Source organism: Ovis aries, chromosome 1 (genome assembly GCF_016772045.2).
Source record: "Ovis aries strain OAR_USU_Benz2616 breed Rambouillet chromosome 1, ARS-UI_Ramb_v3.0, whole genome shotgun sequence".
NCBI lineage: Eukaryota > Metazoa > Chordata > Mammalia > Artiodactyla > Bovidae > Ovis > Ovis aries.
Window position 1 is genome coordinate 129851949 of NC_056054.1, and position 5403 is coordinate 129857351.

Genomic DNA, 5403 nt, shown 5'->3' on the forward strand with positions numbered 1-5403 from the left:
CACTCCAGTATTCTTGCCTGAAGAATCCCATGGACAGAGGAGCTTGGAGGGCTGTAGTCCATGGGATCACAGAGTCAAACACAACTGAAGTGACTTAACACGCAAACACAATACTGGCAAGTGTGGAACTCACTTTTTTCTTTTGGAATGGTGGAGGATATTTAGGAATTTTTTTTTCTGGTTTTCCAGAACCTTTTCAATGTCCACATTTTTGTAAAAAACTTAATCAAGTCATATATTATTTATTCTAAATCTAAGACTTTTATCTGTTTAAAGCACCAGAGATATTTGTTTATTCAATATTTCTTTATCTTGAGTTTGTGCTCATTCCAATCTATTTCCTTCTGCAGATTATTCTTATCAAATAATTTATAAGAAAAATGAGACTAAATCAGCCCTTTTTTTTTATCCCTCGATGTTACATTACTGAATATAATGTTTATCCTTTCCTAGTTCATTATATTGTTGTAATGGAAAAAACATGGTCTGTATAACCCTGCTCTATTGGGTTATGTCCCCCTTTTGACCATCTTAGTGTATACTTAGTAATTTTGTAACATTCTTTGCTATTTGTATTCTATTATTTTTTCTTTTAAGTAATACCTTGAGGCTTCCCAGTGTTTACCACAGGCTGGTTGCTTACAATGACTGTACAGAAAGAGAAGGCAAAATAAATCTGTTCTATAAACCAGGTCCTCTGCTTGGTCAGTGTTGTGAATAGGGAGGCATAGAAATGAAGCAGACAACTAATAGTAATGCCTATAATTTATTTTTTTCTATGAAACTTGGTATTCTGGTAAGTTCTCATTTTATTTTCACTAAACTCTAAAATGTAGATAAAAGTATATCCTCTCCTTCTTAGAAAGATAGGGCATGGCTATCCTTTCCAGTATTCTTGCCTGGAAAATTCCGTGGACAGGGGAGCCTGGTGGGCTATAGACCTTGGGGTCACAAAGAGTTGGACACCATTGAGTAACTAATACTTTCACTTTTACCCACAGGCATTGAGAGGTTAACTTGACAGTATCTCCCCATGAGTGAATGCAATAATTAGCATTTAAACTTAGGCAGCTTGGTTCCAAAGTCTAAACATGTTATGTTATTTTATTTCTGTAACTTCGTTATAGAGATACCATTTGTAAATATTCATCTCCCTTTATTTTAGAATTGATAATATCTGTATTAGAATTAGAGCATTTTATTTTTTTTTTCACTTTTTTTTATTTTTTTATTTTTTAGTTTTTTATTTTTTAAATTTTAAAATCTTTAATTCTTACATGCATTCCCAAACATGAACCCCCCTCCCACCTCCCTCCCCACAACATCCCTCTGGGTCATCCCCATGCACCAGCCCCAAGCATGCTGCATCCTGCGTCAGACATAGACTGGCGATTCAATTCACATGATAGTATACATGTTAGAATGTCATTCTCCCAAATCATCCCACCCTCTCCCTCTCCCTCTGAGTCCAAAAGTCCGTTATACACATCTGTGTCTCTTTCCCTGTCCTGCATACAGGGTCGTCATTGCCATCTTCCTAAATTCCATATATATGTGTTAGTATACTGTATTGGTGTTTTTCTTTCTGGCTTACTTCACTCTGTATAATCGGCTCCAGTTTCATCCATCTCATCAGAACTGATTCAAATGAATTCTTTTTAACGGCTGAGTAATACTCCATTGTGTATATGTACCACAGCTTGCTTATCCATTCATCTGCTGATGGACATCTAGGTTGTTTCCATGTCCTGGCTATTATAAACAGTGCTGCGATGAACATTGGGGTACATGTGTCTCTTTCAATTCTGGTTTCCTCGGTGTGTATGCCCAGAAGTGGGATTGCTGGGTCATAAGGTAGTTCTATTTGCAATTTTTTAAGGAATCTCCACACTGTTCTCCATAGTGGCTGTACTAGTTTGCATTCCCACCAACAGTGTAGGAGGGTTCCCTTTTCTCCACACCCTCTCCAGCATTTATTGCTTGCAGATTTTTGGATCGCAGCCATTCTGACTGGTGTGAAGTGGTACCTCATTGTGGTTTTGATTTGCATTTCTCTAATAATGAGTGATGTTGAGCATCTTTTCATGTGTTTGTTAGCCATCCGTATGTCTTCTTTGGAGAAATGTCTATTTAGTTCTTTGGCCCATTTTTTGATAGGGTCGTTTATTTTTCTGGAGTTGAGCTGCAGAAGTTGCTTGTATATTTTTGAGATTAGTTGTTTGTCAGTTGCTTCATTTGCTATTATTTTCTCCCATTCAGAAGGGTGTCTTTTCACCTTGCTTATATTTTCCTTTGTTGTGCAGAAGCTTTTAATTTTAATTAGATCCCATTTGTTTATTTTTGCTTTTATTTCCAGCATTCTGGGAGGTGGATCATAGAGGATCCTGCTGTGATTTATGTCTGAGAGTGTTTTGCCTATGTTCTCCTCTAGGAGTTTTATAGTTTCTGATCTTACATTTAGATCTTTAATCCATTTTGAGTTTATTTTTGTGTGCGGTGTTAGAAAGTGATCTAGTTTCATTCTTTTACAAGCGGTTGACCAGTTTTCCCAGCACCACTTGTTAAAGAGATTGTCTTTACTCCATTGTATATTCTTGCCTCCTTTGTCAAAGATAAGGTGTCCATATGTGTGTGGATTTAAGTGAAGGGCTGGAAAAAGATATACCACGCAAATAGAGACCAAAAGAAAGCAGGAGTGGCAATACTCATATCCGATAAAATAGACTTTAAAACAAAGGCTGTGAAAAGAGACAAAGAAGGCCACTACATAATGATCAAAGGAACAATCCAAGAAGAAGATATAACAATTATAAATATATATGCACCCAATATAGGAGCACCACAATATGTAAGACAAATGCTAACAAGTATGAAAGGGGAAATCAACAATAACACAATAATAGTGGGAGACTTTAATACCCCACTCACACCTATGGACAGATCAACTAAACAGAAAATTAACAAAGAAACGCAAACTTTAAATGATACATTAGATCAGTTAGACCTAATTGATATCTATAGGACATTTCACCCCAAAACAACGAATTTCACCTTTTTTTCAAGTGCTCATGGAACCTTCTCCAGGATAGATCACATCCTGGGCCATAAATCTAAACTTGATAAATTCAAAAAAATCGAAATCATTCCAAGCATCTTTTCTGACCATAATGCATTAAGATTAGATCTCAATTACAGGAGAAAAACTATTAAAAATTCCAACATATGGAGGTTGAACAACACACTTCTGAATAACCAACAAATCACAGAAGAAATCAAAAAGAAATCAAAATATGCATAGAAACTAATGAAAATGAAAACACAACAACCCAAAACCTGTGGGACACTATAAAAGCAGTGCTAAGAGGAAAGTTCATAGCAATACAGGCATACCTCAAGAAACAAGAAAAAAGTCAAATAAATAACCTAACTCTACAACTAAAGCAACTAGAAAAGGAAGAGTTGGAGAACCCCAGAGTGAGTAGAAGGAAAGAAATCTTAAAAATTAGGGCAGAAATAAATGCAAAAGAAACAAAAGAGACCATAGCAAAAATCAACAAAGCCAAAAGCTGGTTCTTTGAAAGGATAAATAAAATTGAATTAGAGCATTTTAAAGTTTATCTCTCCTCTTGAAATATTTTCTCTTTCAAAATTTCAAGCTATGAAATTAATTTATTCTGAACACTTTAAAACCTGTCTTCCTGAAGAGAGCAGCTCACATTGGACTCTTCCTTCCAGCCCTTTGCTATTACAAGCAGTAAAGTAAAATGATGGGACTTCCCTGGTGGTCCAGTGGTTAAGACTGTGCTTCCAATACAGGGCACACAGGTTTGATCCCTGGTCTGGGAACTAAGATCCTACATGCCTCATAGTGTGGCAATAAATAAATAAATAATAAAATGCGATAGCAGTAGCATAGATTAAAAAATAAAGTAAATAAAATAGCAAGGTGTCTTCTCCCCAAGTTCATAATTTTCCAACCAGGAACTAATTAGTTACTTCCTTTTGATGAGAATCGTATAAACTGATGTAATTATTCTAATTCTTTCTGGTTTTTGCAAACAAGATTGGAAAATGAAGTTTTCCAGAAAATTGAAGTTTTCAGCCTCTTTGCATTTAGTGGCAAGAGATTTGTGCAAATAAGTTTCCCTGAGGCTCCTTTTTAAGAATTCTAATTCATTTTATATCCAATAATGTCTCCTTCATTTCTTTTAGTTGGCTAGAAATCCAAAGTGAAGTCTTACATCTATTCTCTTTCTCTCTCCTTTTTGTCTGGACATATCACACTTTATTTTTCTTAAAGTCCTATGTTTTATGTGATTCTATGCACGTGTGTGTGTATGTGTGTGTGTGCTTTGTCATGTTTGACTCTTTGCAACCCCATGGACTGTATCCCACCAAGCTCCTCTGTCCATGGAAGATTCCAGGCAAGAATCCTGGAGTGAGTTGCCATTTCTTCCTCCAGGCGATCTTCCTGACCCAGAGATCGAACCGGTGTCTCTTGCATTTCCTGCATCAGCAGGCAGACTCTTTACAGGAATGATTGGAAAAGACCATTCCTCTTGGATAAACAGGCCTTAGATGAAATCTCCTTAGACCCTAGATGATCTTCAGCCTGTGGTCTTCAGTAAAATGCAATCTTCCCATTTTTGAAAGTTAATAGATACTTATCCTCTGTAGTGATTCAAAATCTGTGCTAAGCATTTTACACACATTATTTCATTTAGCCTTCACAACCATACAAACAAGATTTTATAATCATTTGAAAGTAAGGAAACTGATGTAACAACCCTGTAGTTACTGGTGGGGACTCTGACAGCTTATCTGGTTCTAAGTCTAATTTTCTCCCCTTTAAACAATACTTTTTTCCCAGGTTTGTTGTCCATCCAGTGAAGGACTCTCAGCCCTACTAGTCAATGAATCTAAGAAGTCAGTCATCAAAAGAATCAAATACCCAGAATAGAAACCTTTATTGAAACTGGTGACCTAGGATCTATCTTTGAGAGCACACATCAGCCAAAAATGAGAGCAGGGAAGAAAATATATGGCCTGAGTGGTGGGCAAGTAAGTAATCTTACTTCCTTGGAGAGATGGTGAAAAAAGAGAGAAGTGAGAACAGGGACAGAAAATAGCAAATATTTGGGTAAAGTGATACAAATGCTACATAAAGAAACTGCCAGTGAGAAGGGGAATTTGTATTGATTTGCAAAGCAAATAGGAAAGGTGGGAAATATTAGTAAAATTCATAGCAATTGAGCAGTTATTAAACCAGGGACCTTTGATGAAGACAGAAAAAGTGACACATAAGATATTAGTGAAGTTGGATTTTTCTCTCCTAATCGAATTCCATCTCTTGGGATAACAATTGGTGGTAAAACCTACAACCACAATGTTGTAGCATTTTCA

General features: G+C 36.3%; 1 non-coding gene across 1 annotated transcript; it reads left to right on the top strand.

Annotated features, from left to right (window-relative positions):
• The first annotated feature begins 608 nt into the window (after positions 1-608).
• On the top strand, positions 609-731 carry LOC114111324 (small nucleolar RNA SNORA51). The gene has a single exon (XR_003587403.1). It is a non-coding gene; the product is annotated as a small nucleolar RNA SNORA51 (small nucleolar RNA).
• Positions 732-5403: the final 4672 nt, after the last annotated feature.